This window comes from Mustela lutreola, chromosome 12, assembly GCF_030435805.1.
Source record: "Mustela lutreola isolate mMusLut2 chromosome 12, mMusLut2.pri, whole genome shotgun sequence".
Taxonomy (NCBI): Eukaryota; Metazoa; Chordata; class Mammalia; order Carnivora; family Mustelidae; genus Mustela; species Mustela lutreola.
In genome coordinates, this window is record NC_081301.1 from 66,393,076 (window position 1) to 66,409,964 (window position 16,889).

At 33.3% G+C, this 16,889-nt stretch overlaps 1 non-coding gene across 1 annotated transcript; it reads left to right on the forward strand.

Annotated features, from left to right (window-relative positions):
• Nucleotides 1–13,899: 13,899 nt before the first annotated feature.
• On the forward strand, nucleotides 13,900–14,008 carry LOC131813339 (U6 spliceosomal RNA). The gene has a single exon (XR_009346756.1). It is a non-coding gene; the product is annotated as a U6 spliceosomal RNA (small nuclear RNA).
• The last annotated feature ends 2,881 nt before the right edge of the window (nucleotides 14,009–16,889 follow it).

Here is a 16,889-nt window from a genome sequence, read left to right on the forward strand (position 1 = left end):
TGGATGAATAATGCCTTAGGGAGCTAATCTCTCTAAAGAATTTTCAAGTCTTTACCCCTTCAAGGTTTTTGTACAGTTCTGATAGCCTCTAAACATCCAGCTGATTTCTACAGTGACAGGCCTGTTAAAAACTGTCCTCAAACCAGGAATAGAGCTTGAAACATACCAGTCAAGAGCAACTTTGAGTCTTTTAAGGAATTTATCATCATTTCTTTGTTTTTGGTTCATATCTGAAATAGTTCTATATTACACTTGCATAATTTCTCCAGAGCTGACCTTGAAGGAGGCATTCAGTTCCAGCTAGTTCCATATTTTTGCAAGAACTATGATTCTATATTAAAAGAAAACATATTTTAGGGCTCCTGGGTGGCTCAGTGGGTTAAGCCGCTGCCTTCGCTCAGGTCATGATCTCGGGGTCCTGGGATCGAGTCCCACATCGGGCTCTCTGCTCAGAGGGAGCCTGATTCCCTCTCTCTCTCTCTGCCTGCCTCTCTGTCTACTTGTGATTTCTCTCTGTCAGATGGATAAATAAAATCTTTAAAAAAAGGAAAAAAAAAACATATTTTAGAGCGCCTGGGTGGCTCAGTGGGTTAAAATCTCTGCCTTCGGCTCAGGTCATGATTCCAGGTTCCTGGGATTGAGTCCCACAGTGGGCTCTCTTCTCAGCACGGAGCCTGCTTCCATTCCTCTCTCTCTGCCTGCCTCTTTGCCTTCCTGTGATCTCTGTCAAGGAAATAAATAAAATTTTTTAAAAAACTTATTTTATACCAGTTATTCATGTTTATTAACTAAGATATCACAATACAAAAAATACAAACATTTGCTCTTTATTAATACCTTCAACCAAGATCAAAAAACTATGTCATATTTTCTCCAAAAATTTTATATCATCTGATAGGTCAGATATATATAAAATTACATTTAAAGTTTTGAAAATATCAGCAAATATTTTCATTTAAATGCAAATTTCAAAGAAAAGCTACTTCTCCAAACACAACTTTTTATCCTATTTTTTTTAAATTTTGTCGACAACTGATAAAATGTTTAGCGAGAGTATAAATGTTAGATCGAAAAAAAATGATTAATAGATGTAGGTTCAAATTATTATGTTCCATTAAAAATGATTTAGTCTTTGATATACATCTGTTTGGTATTGTTGTATCAAGATATAGTATATTAATGACATATATAAAATTATAGGGAATGACACCTTCCTTTCCATTATGTGTAGAGCTTTTAAAATGCTATTTGTCACAACCTGTCATCTTGTCATTATGTAGCATTATGTAGCATTTCAAAAATATATACTCTTTACTATGAAGTCTTTTAGAAAACTAAAATATGACTTTCTATGGATTGTGTTTCCATATTCCTTTATTGCCAGTTTGAATAAATCCACATGCTTTGATTCAAAGGTAATAAATTCCTCTTATTTGGAAAAATGATGTTTATTTTTGTTCTCTCACACTTAGCAGGTGGTTTCATTTTAGCACACTTCAGAGTTATCATTTCATGCTTATTAAAAACATTTTTATGATCTACATAGATGAATGAAACTTTTATTAAATTATTTGCCAAAAAATCTGTTATTTTTAAAAACGTAATTCCTTTGAAGGGTTATTTTAGAGCATTCAGAGAGGATCTAGGAGTGTGGTATTATGCAATTTTTAAGTAGGTTTGAAATGGTTATTTATATGATTGTTTCTTTAAGGCTTTTGTCTTATTTTGCTGTTTTTTGTCTCATTTTATCTTATTTTGTCCATTATATGCTATAATATATTTTGAAAGTAAATTTAAGGTACGTTTCACATAGTTTATTTTTGGAAAAAATATTGAAATGACTTCTGAAATTCAGTATACTCTCAACATTAATTTTTTCTGAAATATACCAATTGTCTCCTGAACTTATTATATGGCAGATATTACTTCAGACTACACTGGTAAATGAAATACTTGGCTTTGTAGAACTTTTATTTTAATGGGTGAGACAATTAAAAGCTATAAACCTTAATATAAATTGCATAGTGTATTCAAAAATGATGAGTACAATGGGGGAAAAGGAAAATTCGATCAGGGTGAGAAAAATCAAGGTTGCTAGGCAGGGGATGGGGAGTTAAAAATTTTAATAGGAAGATCAGGGTAGTTAAATGAACCTGACAATTGAACAAAGGTAGGGAAAGGTGATGAATTTGCCCTGAACTATCAGCAATAAGGTCACTCTAGACAAAGGAATTGGTATCTTGAAGGCCATAAGGTTGGATCGTGCCTGGCATATCTGAGGAATAGCAAGGAGGCCACTGTGAGGGACTGAACAGTAGCAGGGAAAGAGGTCACAGAGGTTAAATGAGTGGCTAGATCATGTAAAAGCTTAGAAGTCATTGTAAAACTCTGGCCTTTATATTTGGAAATTTACTGTGTGATAGAATTTCTGCTTATAACTGAGAGTTCAAATGTCCATAAAATTTCAAGGATTCTTATTCTAGTAAGACAGAATAAAGAAAAAGAGTTCATATTTTCACATGGTGTAACAAATGCTCAGAGATCCAAGTGTAGGAAGCTATGGGAGCACAGAAGAAGGCACTAAAATCACACCAATATATTTGATGACTGTGACTATATATAAATTTGTATTTTCTAGATTCTTTTATAGTCATGGAATCACACAGTATATACTATTTATTGCCTAGCTTTTATTTTCTCAGCACCATTACTTTGAGAATCTCCAATTGTAAATAGTTCATTTTGATGTTGAATAGTAATCTCTCTTTAATGAATAGATCATAATTTGTCTTTGCTCTATTGATGGACATTGATGAACATTTCACTGTTTCCAATTCTTAAAAATAAAGCTGCTATGAAATTCATATACAAGTTCTTGTACGAACATAGGGTTTGTTTCTCTTGGTTAAATGCCTAGTAGTAAAATGGCTATTCGTGTAACTGCAACATATTTTGCATTTAAAAAATTTTTCAAACTATTTTCCAAAGTGGTGGTATCATGATATATGCCAATACAGTTTAGATTTTTTGTCACTTCACAATCTAGCTCAGACGAATTACAATTAGCCTTTTAATTTTAGCCATTCTAATAGATATGTAAGCATGTCTCATTATGATTTTAATTTGTATTTCTTTAATGTCTAAATGTTGAGAAATTTGTCATATGCTTATAAGCCATCTATATCCTTTTGGTGACATGTCTCTTCAATAATTTTCTTCACATGTAAAATTGGATACTCTGGTTAAGTAAGGTATTTTATTTTTATTCATTTTTTAATAATCAGAGTTGATGTCCATTATCAGATATATAATTTGCAAATCCCTTCTCCATCTTTATGGTTTCCCAATGGAGCTTTGATAGCTGCGTCTTTCAAGAAATATGCTACTTCTTTCCTGGTACACGGAGGTATGACTAGAACATTATCAATGTTGACCTTTGCAAAGAAAATCATGGCTTAAGATATATGTAGTCTGCGGTTGTTGGGAGTGTTCTGTAATATAAAGCATATCTAGTTAGTTGATAATTTTGTTCAAGTCTTACATATCTTACCAATTTGATGACCATTTGTCTATAGAATCTTAAAATAAAGGTGTTGAAATGTTTTTCCATTTCTCTTCTAAGGTGTTTTGTTCTCCAAGAAATTAAATGCATGATTATCACACAATTATAAAATACTTGTGTCAAGAATTTTTATTCAAAAATTAATAAGAGAAGCAGATATTAAAACTAGTTCACATGGTTATTTGGGATATAAGCAGAGTTGTGCAGCAGAAGTGCTCTGGGCCCATAATTTGGGATATAGAATTTATGTTTTCTAATGAAAACGCACTAACTTGCATTATTGTTAACAAGAATCTTGTGCATTACCATCAGTTTTCTACATTATAACCTCTTGCTCTAGAGTTTGTAAATAACTTTGTCAATAGCAAGCTAATAAACGGGGTGACTCCAATGGATTGAGATAATCTCCAGAGTTTCTGCTACATAAAGCCCAGGACTCCATTGAAAGGACACCTAAGAATTTATTTTGCCCCAAAATTTGATCATTTTTTTCACTGTCATTACCTATTTTCCAAACCTAGTCCTTTTGCTTCACCTTTCAGTTTGCGGACAACCCTGTATCTGACTGACTTGTTAATTCTGGAATGTCTTGCAGATTAATTTGCTTTCCAGAGGTGGTTCCTCTAATTGATGTCTAAGAACCCTAATTAGTTAAGAAAACTTGTTAAACATATTCATTGCTATTTATTATTATTATTATTATTGCTAATATCTCTATTATAAATAATTCACAAGGCCATCTTTCTGACAAAAGACAAAGAGTTGCCTACTGGTAGAAAAAGTACATTTGACTCTGTCAATGAAAGTGGTAAAGGGATTTGAGAAAATAAGGCAAATCACTGGAATTATGTGTTAAAACTTTAAATATTATAGACATATTTACTTAATTTCTAATACTGTTGTTGCTTATAATTAAATAAGATGTTTTCCATGAACCACGCATTACAGCAAATATATTGTTTATACAGATTAAATTTTCATCAAAAGGGATGCCTGGGTGGCTCAGTTGGTTAAGCAGCTGCCTTTGGCTCAGGTCATGATCCCAGCGTCCTGGGATTGAGTCCCACATCGGGCTCCTTGCTCGGCCGGGAGCCTGCTTCTCCCTCTGCCTCAGCCTGCAATTCTGTCTGCCTGTGCTTGCTCTCTCGCCCACTCTCTCTGATAAAGAAATAAAATCTTAAAATAAATAAATAAATTTTCATCAGAAAATTGTAAGTGTATATTATTGTAGGATCATGATCAGCATTTTGCCAATGAGAAAAGTGAAATTTAAAAAGTATGTCTCTTCAAATCCCTCATACAATATCTGGCCTGGATAGAAGGATGTACTATCACAATTGAGGAAGATAATTGAGATTACTTAAAATGATAAACTTTACTGTATAGGGTTTTTTAAAAGTTTGCCACAGATTCAGATTCGTTTAAAATATATATCTATTTTGTGCAAAGTGAATGCACTGAGAAGTAAAAAGAAAGTGATATATCAGTGCTACAAACTAATGGCTATAATATCATCACCTTATTTATGAACAATGAAACAGTGTGCAATATTTAAATAAATTTAAATAAATTCCTATTTATTTTATATAATTATAAATTAAAATAAATTCCTATTTATTTATTATTAAAGAAATTCCTCTTACAAACAGTATGTTTTGAAGGTTGCTAGCAGGAAAGTGTTGTACTACATGGAAGTAATCAGAAAATATGATCTTAAATTCTGCTTTCAAGGGCGCCTGGGTGGCTCAGGGGGTAAAAATTCTGCTTTCAAGAAGCTATAACAGTAAGTACTGAGCATTAGCTATTATATGCTATGGATGAATAACTGAAATCTGCATTTCAAACTAATGGTACACTATATGTTAACTAATTGAATTTTAAAAAGTTAATTAAAAAAAAAACACTATTTTATGAAACAATATTCCCAACAGGCTCTTTTGCTTTAAAATACTCACTTTGTAATGAGAGTCATTACTTTTGTCTAGCCAATTCTTACATCACTGTTTATCCCTTCCCTGCTTTATCCCTTCCCAGTATCAAAAAAGGCTCACTTGGGTTTCCTAGAAGCCATGAGAAAGCTTGTAATAGATCTGGCTGGTTTTCACCAGCAATTTGACCACCATGTGCACAGGGAAGTCTATTGATAAAGGCTTTATTGCAATACATTGAAAATACATGGATGATTTTGAATTCTCTTTCTTGAGGTCTTGTTTCATGATAATAAATTTAGGGTGGCTTATTGGAATGGATGTTATTAACATATCTTCATAGTTCTAAGTACATGGAATTGTAAAATAGATGAATGAATGTGGCATTACTGACAACTGTCCTCATTTTGAAATCAAATTACAGTGTACTAAGATGAGGAAGCAAAGCAGATTTGGGATTATGAGTGAAATAATTTAAAAAAGTCTTAGGGGTATGATCAGACTATTGGGTAACTCAGTAGAAAAATGTCAACTGATTGAGATTCTGTGTTCCCTGATTTCAGAGAGAAGTTAAGATAAATAAGTAACACGAGGAGACTAGGAAGCCAAACATAAGTGATAATTTTGTGCCGGGGTGTGTATACATCTGTTTATCTTCTTGTTTTACCACTAAGGTTGCTCCTAGAGGAGAGTTTAAATATGTGTTGGAGCTAATCTCCGTGGATTACACAAGAAACCACATCCTACAGCTCTGCCTGAAACACCCCTTATGATTTCAATGTAATTTGGTTTTTGCATTTTTATAAATAACAAAATACTTTGCAAACTCATCTACTTTATTACCACCACAAGTGAGTCAGCTGACTCCACATTTTAACACAGTGACAGTCACAGAGGAATGGAGGAATGAGTAGAGTTATCAATATATGTGCTTTTAAGAAGTGTGACAGTGTAGCAGCTATTTCCAGGAACCAAAACATGGGTCAGCAGCTGTGCAGGAAAAGTGATGGAATAAATGACTCATTTCAGAGGAGTTCTATAACATATTAGTTCTATAATGTATCTTCAGCACCCAATTACCCGCTTTGATCTAAAGATAAGGATTTACAGTTAAGGTCCCATTTATGATTTGACTGGTAGGGTCTGAATCATGTTTACTATTGTTTTGACTATTACTTGAAACCTAGAGAAGTACTTGGGATATGTGTTGTGTATTCTGTGAACATGTGCTATTTTTAGATTAGATAATTCCTGTCTCAAACCCCTGTTAATTTGTTTGTTTTTGTTTATTTGATAGTGGTTTCAGTAAATGGATATATCTGAAAAATTGCAAAGCCACTATTAAAATTAGTTATTATTATGTATAGCATGGAATTGCACATTCCTCCTTTGAATCCAACAGAGCTTCACGATATCCTTAACAATTTGGGAAAAACATGCTATTATTTTTCTTTATAAAATTTCTCCTGTCAGGCTGTGATGGTGGTCATCAGCAGTAACTCCTCTGAAGGCTTTGTCAAAAGAGTTGAAAAAACTGGAAAGGTGTGAATGAAGCTGTTTGCTGAATATAAAGAAAAGAGCATTGAAGTACAATTCACACTCTTACTTCTCCTTCTATGCTTTCAGATGTTTGACATTTGAAAATTTTGCTTCTAGAAGAGATGCCCTATATAATTCTTACTTTAAGGAGCAAGTTGCTTTTATAATTTTTTTTTATTATTCTACCATTCAAGTATTTCCATTTAAATTAATTTCAATACCATGTAAAAAAATCCAAAGTGCAACCAGTATTCAATTCTTGGGCTAAATAATTTTAGAAAGCTTTGTGTTATTGAACCTACGGGGTTTTTCTGTAGTTTTAACTCTTTCTTTCTGTGATTTTTCCCATTACTCACGTAAGTGACTGCAATATAACAGACATTGAGGATAAAGAAGGACTGAATAGAACAATCCTTGGCCTCATGAAGTTGAGAATCTAGCAAGAGAGTCAAACAATTCAATCATTCAGAGACAATTTATTGAGTGCCTGGCCTAAGATGAGCACAACAAAACCCCAGCCCAGAGGAATCATTTTAATGGGAGAGATAGATAATAGGTAAGCCAACTTTAAAAAGAAAAAAATCATACTGGTTTTTCTTTAATAGTGATGCATATTTGAACTAAATAAGCACATTTTAAAAAGAGCAGTGATTGAGAAGAGGTTTTGTAACTGAGTGGTCCGAAAGGGGCTCCCTGAAAAAGTCTGTGTTGAACAGATTTCTGAATAATATCAGCTAGGAAGCTGCGTAAAAATCTCAGGGATGGGTGATTTTTCCAGTCAAAAAACTGTAAAGGCTCCAAAGTCACAATACAGCTGTAAATAAAGTAGCTTCTGACAAAGAATGAGAAGAAATAACTAACCCAGGTTTGAAAGAAAAGGGACAACTTTCTATGGAATTCATATTTAACTAAAGCTCTAAAGGACAAAAATACAATAGAGCAAAATTCTGGTGATGCTGATATACCTAATGAAAGTTCATAAACAAGGTGTGGGTAGCAAAGAGTGTGTGGGAATGTTGGTAAGAACAGTGGGGAAGAGTCATCCCTGAACATGTTCTTAAATGAAGCAATTCTTGTGTTGTTTTAAAGGGTAAATTGGAGTTAGCCTAAGTGATTAGAGAAGGATGCCTCGGCTTATGGAAGTTCAAAGCCATAAAGATGTGATAAACTACTGCAGAAATTTTCATGTATATTTGTTGTTGCTTCTAGTAATGGTGATCTAAAAACTCCTACTTAAGACAACTTAAAAATCCAGACAAAATAGCTTTTAAAGTTAAAAATATCAGAATGATTATAAAAATAAGTGAGGGATTACTGGGTCAAAATACGAAACACAATGAGAGTCTAGAGATATATGCCTGAAGCCATTTTAGCTATGAGAGCATTTGAAACTGCTAAAACACACTGAGCTGTGTTTTTAATAGACACTTGATACTAGAGAAACAAAATTCAAAATCCAGCAGCAATCAAATTTGAAAACTTTGGTACAACCCAAATTTAAGTTGAGATCCCCAAAGCACAAGGAGAAGCAGAAATAAGACTATAGCCTACCTTGCCTTCTGTGTAAACTGAGAAAGTCAATCACTGAATTTGGAATATGATTGTCTTGTAGAGTCTCAGATATAAGAGAAAATCCTGCCAAGGAGGACCATACCATTATTATAGCTCTTAATTATCCCTACTCAATAAGAGTTTCAAATATAATGCCTTGAACATAGCAAAATGTAACAGAGCACACAGAGAAAAACCATTAACAATATTTGATAGACAAAATGGGATTAAGTATGATGTTAAAATGATCAATAAAGATTGTAAAATGGCTTGATTACTCTGCTCAAAGAAATGAGAGGGGAAGCAAATTGAACAAAAAACTGAAACTAAAAATGATATTGAGAAAGATTTTATAAATGAATTAAATGGATACTCTAGAACTTTAAAGATATGACAGCTAATTTAAGATACCACAGGGGTGCCTGGGTGGCTCACTTAATTAAACCTCCAATTCTTTTTCCTTTTTTTTTAACACCTTATTTTTATTTTCTTTCTTTCATTTTGGCTCAGGTCATGATGTCAGGGTTGTGAAATAGAGCCCAGTGTTGGGCTCTGTGCTGAGCCTGGAGCCTGCTTAAGATTCTTTTCCCTTCTTTTTCTATCCCTCCCTATGCTCTCACTTGCTCGCTCACTCTCTTGCTTGCAAATAAATAGATAGATAGATAGATAATAGACAAAACAAAATAAAAGCAGTTTATGAAAATAAATATAAAGATTTTGAAATGAAAACAAGTTCATAATAAAATAGAGAAGACCTACACAGCTAAAAGTTCATTCAGAAAATCTACTCTTCAAGAAATCAGTATGACACAATGTTAAGATATCAAAAGATTTGAGCATGTACTTTACAGAAAGGGTAATCCAAATGGCCACTCATATATAAAAACTGTTTATCTTTATTATGAATCTGGAATTCAATTAAATTAAATTAAAAATAAATGAAAACCTGGAATGACATACTATTACACACTTACCATATTGGGCAACAGTGAAAATGTCTTGCAAGAATGTGAAGGAATGACAGTGCACATAATAAAAACATATGAGGTAAGTTGGACAATATTTAGAAAACTTAAAAATTAAAAAAAAAATTTGGTCCATTCCTAGAAATACAACATGGAACTAAATGAATATTTTCACCAGGATATGCAAACAGATGATTATAGTTATTTCATTCATAATGGCAGATCAGTAGTGGTCTATTTGCACAATGTTACATTAAATAAGAGAGAATATTAACAAACTGGGAGGAGGGGCTAGGTTGTTATCATAAACAGATCTTCTATGGTGCTAATTATGTTCTATTTCTCAAAATCTTTAAGTTGAAAAAGTTTTCAAATTTACATCTAGATAGATAGATAGATGAATAGCTAGGTAGATGATAGATAGACAGATATCCCAGAAGCTGCAATGCTAGGCTAAGCCCAGGCTTTAAAGGGCTTTTCTATGCTCTACTAAATACTTTAAACCATTCATTATATCATAGCTCAGTGTTCAAATCTCCATTTGTTTCCTCAGTTTCCTAATATTTATCTTAAGGTGACCTGATCCAGACTTTTGATCACCTTTGTCTAAATATTTCTATTTTAACAAAGTCCTTTTGAACACTCAGAGACTAAAACTTAGAAAAATACTCTGATTGTTATCTCACTAGAGTGGAAAATATATAGTTACCCATTAACTAATGATATCCATGACATTTTTAATTCTTGGGAGCTTTTGGTTAAATGAATTTTTTAAGCTTCCTTTAAATGAAGCTTTAAGCCATCACCACATGAATACAATTAAAGAACTAAATGAAAACAAGCCAAGTATTTACAGAGTAATAGAATGTGCAGTGGAAAGAGTACAGTTCTGAAATCATAAAGCCTAAATTAGTGTGATGCATCCTTACTAGCCATGTAATCATAAACCAGTTATCTAAATGTGTTAGCCTCAGTGTTTTCACCCATGAAATGGTGATGATAATACTTATTATGCAGAATTGTTGTGTGGATGTGATGAAGCATGGAGCATGAGAGTCTCATATTCCATGCTAAAATGATAGCTATTTTTATACTTATAATAATTCTAATAATAGTAATTAAATTGTTCAAAATGATAATATTCATTTATATTGAGGCATTGTATTGACTATTCATAGACACATTTACCAAAATAAATTTCATTTTACTTTAACCCCTCTGAGGATATATATTCCCTAATTCAATATGAATCTCATTATGAATAATAATTATCATAATAAATACGCTGATTTTTCTTCTTTTTAGGGAAGTATCCTTTACTGTTGAACATAAAGAAACTTAAGCAAGTCTGTCTTATTCAAAATTTGCATGCTGCTTTCTTATGAAACTAGATGATAGAGTTGTATGAAATAAATTCATGCAGTTAAGACATTTATGTTTGGAAAACTGGGTGGTCAGTTTAGTATTTCAAAAGAAGATTTTAAATTTAAACCTTAAAACTGAGCTCTTTCAGCCTTATTTATAGACCATCCTTCATGCTTCCTAAGTACTCCTTCATTGTAAACTAAGTAATAGTTTTTGTCCCAGTGTATAGAACTAAAATGGATTTTATATTCGATTATTTCAGAGTTAGATGCAGTTTCTACTTCCTTACTTCCTTTTTTGAAAAATAGATTAATTCTACAAAAAGTTTTTTCCAGCTTTATTGAAAAATAATCGACATATTATAATTTATAAATATAAGAAATGATTTCTTATAACATTGCAAACTTTTAACATTGTGTAAATTTTGTACAATTTGATAAATTGGCATACATCTGTATTGCAATATAGTCTACATAAAAATGTTAATACATCTACTATCTCATATAGTTGCCACTGTTTTTTATGCATGTATGGTAAGGAATTTTAAGATCTACTCTCTTAGCAATAACTTTTATGTATATAGTACCGTAGAGATAAACTTCAGAGGTCTTGTGGGTTTTGTTCCAGACCGCCTCAATAAAGTGATTATCTCAATAAACTAAGTCAAATTATTATTATTATTTTTTTTGGTTTCCCAGTGCAAATAAAAAATTATGTTTCCCAGTGCATATAAAAAATAAACACTATACTGCACTGTTCAAAAGCATTATGCCTTTAAGAAAAAACAAGGTATATACCTTAAGTAAACTAGTTCTGAGTTTTCAGTGGGTCATAATTACTGATCACAGATCACCATAACAAATACAATAATAATGAAAAAACTTGAAATATTGCAAGAATTACCAACATGTGACAGAGAGACACAAAATGAACAAATGTCGTTAGAAAAATGGTGGCAGCAGACCTCTTTTATACAAGATTGATATAAACTTTCAACTTGTAAGAATGTGATATATGCAAAGTTTAATAAAGGGAAGCACAATAAAAATGTATGTATATATTATTAACTATGATCATCATACTGTACATAAGATCCCCAGAACTTTTTCATATTATAGTTGCAAGTTTGTACCCTTTGACCACCTTATTCCACCCCAGGTTCACCTCTTGTCAACTCAACTCTAAGTTTCCATTAGTTTGCTTTTTCTTCAGATTCTGTATGTAAGGGATATCATAATACATAAATTAAAATATATATAAAATCTTTGAAATATTTCACTTAGTATAAGACCTTCAAGATCCATCCATGCTGTTGTAAATGGCAGTATTTCTTAATTTTTCATGGTTCAGTAGTATTCCATAGTATATATTTACCATACTTATTTTATCCATTCACCCAATATGGATACTGAAGTTATTTCCATCTCTTGCTTAGAGTTAATAATTTTATAATGAACATAAGAGTGCAGATATGTCTTCGAATAGTGACTTCGTTTCCTTTAGATATATACCTAGAGGTGGGATTACTGAATCATATGGTGATTTTACTTTTAATAATATGAATAATCTCCATACTGTTTTCCATACAAATTTATATCCCTATCACAGTACATAAGTTCCCCATTTTCCCCAATATTTATCAAAATTTGTCAGTTTTAATTTTTTGGTTTTATATATTCTAATAGGTAGTAATATCTTGTTGTGTTTTTCAGAGGTAAACAACAACAACAACAACATAATGACTTTGCCCTGAGTTTTTACGTTGAGCACTTTTTAATGCTCCTGTTGGTCATTTATATAACTTTTTTGAAAAAAAAGTCTATTGATATCCTTTTGCTATTTTTTAAATTATATATTTTTTTCTATTTGTATCTGTTGGTTATTAACCTCTTTTCAGATATAAGATTTGTAAGTATTTTCTTCCATTCTGTGGATTGTGTTTTCATTCCCTTTTGGTTTTTTTTTGGCAATGCAGAAACTTTAGTTTGATGTAATACCATGTATTTATTTTTGCTTTTTTTGCTTGTGTTTTTGGCCTGGTATCCAAAAAACTATTGGCAAGACCAATGTCCAGGAGAATTTTTCCTATGTTTTCCTTTAGGAAATTTAGTTTCATGCATCACATTTAAGTCTTTAATCTATTTCAAGTTAAGATTTATGAGTGATATAAGGTTCCAGTTTCATGCTGGTTTATGTGACTATTCAGTTTTAAATATCATTTATTGAACAGACTATCTTTACCCATTATATATGTTGGCTCCTGTCAAATATTAGGTGACTGTATGAAAGGATTTATTTCTGGACTCTCAATTCTGTTCTACTTGTTTACTGGTCTGTTTTTATGCCAGTATACTTTATTGTTTTGAGCATGAGGGCTTTGTAGTATAGTTTCAAATCAAGAAGTGTAATTTCGCTTCTTCATTCTTTCTCAGAACTGCTTTAATTATTTGTTGTCTTTTATGGTCTCATATAAATTTTAGGATTCTTTACTTCTGTAAAAAAAAAATATTGGATTTTTTAAAAAGATTTTTTATTTATTTATTTGACAGAGAGAGATGACAAGCAGGCAGAGAGGCAGGCAGAGAGAGAAGAGGTAGCAGCTTCGTGCTGAGCTGAGAGCCTGATGCAGGGCTCGATCCCAGGACCCTGGGATCATGACCTGAGCCGAAGGCAGCGGCTTAACCCACTTGAGCCACCCAGGCGCCCCTAACATTGGATTTTTGATAGGAATTGAATTTACAGATGGTTTTCGGTAGTATGGACATTTTAACAATGTTAATTCTTACCATTCATAAATATGAGCTATCTTTCCATTTATGTCTCCTTCAAATTCTTTATCAATGTCATAGTTTATGGGGTACAGATCTTTCATCTTCTTAGTTAAATCTTTTCCTAAGTATTTTGTTATTTTTGATGCTATTGTGAATTAGATTGTTCTCTTTATTTTTTCAGATAGTTCATCATTAGAGTGTTAAAATGCTCCTGTCTTGTGCTTACTTTGGCAGCACATATACTAAAATTGGAATGATGCAGAGAAGATTAGCGTGATCACTGAGCAAGGATGACATGAAAAACTATTTTAAAAAAACGAAACAAAACAAAATTCCTGTCTTTTATATATTGATCTTGTATTTGGCAGCTTTATTAAATTTGTTTATTCAAAATTTTTTGTGAAGTTTTTAGGATTTTTTTACATGTAAGTTCATGTTATCCAAAAAAAGAAAATTTTACTTCTTCCTTTTTTTTTTTTTTTTGGAGTCTTTTATTTCTTTGTGTTCCTTGTTTCTCTGGCTAGGACATCCAGTACTATGTCAAATGAGAGTAGTGAAAGTGGACACACTTGTCTTTTTTCTGATCTTTAAGGGGAAAACTTTCAAACTTTTTTGATTGAATATGAGATTAGCTCTGGGCTTGGGCTTGCAATATGTGTTTTTTCTTTAATGGATTTTTTAAATTATTTTTAAAAATTTTTTTATAAACATATAATGTGTTTTTATCCCTAGGGGTACAGGTCTGTGAATCACCAGGTTTACACATTTCACCGCAGTCACCATCACTCACCATAGCACCTGCTCTCCCCAATGTCCATACCCCCACCATCCTCTCCCAACACACCTCCCCCCAGCAACCCTCATTCTGTTTTGTGAGATTCAGTCTTTTATGGTTTGTCTCCCTCCCAATCCCATCTTCTTTTATTTTTCTTTTCGTACGCCCGAAACCGCCTATGTTGCATCTCCACTTCATCATATCAGGGAGATCATATGATAGTTGTCTTTCTCAGATTGATTTATTTCGCCAAGCATAATACCCTCTAGTTCCATCCATGTCATCACAAATAGCAGGATTTCATTTTTTTGATGGCTGCACAGTATCCCATTTTACATATATACCACATCTTATTTATTGATTGATCCGTTGAAGGACATTTAGGTTCTTTCCATAGTTTAACTATTGTGGACATTGCTGCTATAAACACTTGGGTGCATGTGCCCCTTCAGAATGCCACGTTTGTATCTTTAGGGTATATACCCAGTACTACAATCACTGGGTCATAGGGTACTTCTATTTTCAGCTTTTTGAGGCACCTCCATGCTGTTTTCCAGAGTGGTTGCACCAGCTTGCATTCCCACGTACAGTGTAGGAGGGTTGCCCTTTCTCCACATCCTCGCCAGCATCTGTCATTGACTGACTTGTTAGTTTTAGCCATTCTGAAAGGTGTGAGGTGGTATCTCATTCCGGTTTTGATTTGTATTTCCCTGATGCCGAGTGATGTGGAGCATTTTTTCATGTGTCTGTTGGCCATTTGGATGTATTCTTTGCAGAAATGTCTGTTCATGTCCTCTGCCCATTTCTTGATTGGATTATTTGTTCTTAGGGTGTTGAGTTTGATAAGCTCTTTATAGATTTTGGATAGATACTGGCCCTTTATCTGGTATGTCATTTGCAAAGATCTTCTCCCAGATAACTTCTGACAGTCATCTTTTGGCTTTGTTAACTGTTTCCTTTGCTGTGCAAAAGCTTTTTGATCTGATGAAATCCCAGTAGTTCATTCTTGCCCTTGCTTCCCTTGCCTTTGGCGATGTTCCTAGGAAGAAGTTGCTGCTGCTGAGGTCAAAGAGGTTGCTACCTGTTCTCTCCTCAAGGATTTTGATGGATTCCTTTCTCACTTTATGCTTCTTCATCCATTTCCAGTCTATTTTCATGTGTGGTGTAAGGAAATGGTCCAATTTCATTTTTCTGCGTGTGGCTGTTCAATTTCCCCAACACCATTTGTTGAAGAGGCTGTCTTTTTTCCATAGGACATTCCTTCCTGCTTTGTTGAAGATTAGTTGACCATAGAGTTGAGGGTGTATTTCTGGGCTCTCTATTCTGTTCCATTGATCTATGTCTGTTTTGGGGACAGTTCCCTACTATCTTGATGATGACAACTTTGTAATAGAGCTTGAGGTCTGGAATTGTGATGCCAACAACTTTGGCTTTCTTTTTCAATATTCCTCTGGCTCTTCGAGGTATTTTCTGGTTCCATATGTATTTTAGGATGATTTGTCCCATTTCTTTGAAAACAATGGATGGGACTTTGATAGGGATTGCATTAAATGTGTAGATTGCTTTAGGTAGCATAGACATTTTCACAATATTTGTTCTTCCAATACAGGAGCATGGAACATTTTTCCATTTCTTTGTGTCTTCTTCAATTTCTTTCATGAGTACTTTAGAGTTTTCTGAGTATAGATTCTTTGTTAGGTTTATTCCTAGGTATCTTAGGGTTTTGCGTGCAGTTGTAAATGGGATTCACTCCTTAATTTCTATTTCTTCAGTCTTGTTGGTATAAAAAAATGCAACCAATTTCTGTTCATTGATTTATATCCTGACACTTTACAGAATTTCTATACAAGTTATAGCAGATTTGGAGTGGAGTCCTTTAAGTTTTCCACATACAGTATCATATCATCTGCAAACAGGGATAGTTTGACTTCTCTTCTGCCAATTTGGCAAAATTTGGATGGCTTTAATTTCTTTTTGTTGTCTGATTGCTGAGGCTAGGACTTCGAGTACAATGTTGAATAGCAGTGGTGATAACGGACATCCCTGCCGTGTTCCTGACCTCAGCGGAAAAGTATTCAGTTTTTCTCCATTGAGAATGATATTTGCAGTGGGTTTTTCATAGATGGCTTTGATAATATTGATAATATGTGCCCTCTATCGCTACACTTTGAAGAGTTTTTTTTTAAGATTTAATTTATTTATTTGACAGAGAGAGAGATCACAAATAGGCAGAGAGACAGACAGAGAGAGAGATGAGGAGAAGCAGGCTCCCTGCTGAGCAGAAAGCCCAATGCAGGACTCGATCCCAGGCCCCTGGGATCATGACCTGAGCCGAAGGTAGAGGCTCAACCCACTGAGCCACCCAGGTGGCCCCACTTTGAAGAGTTTTAATCAGGAAGGGATACTGCACTTTGCCAAATGCTTTTTCAGCAT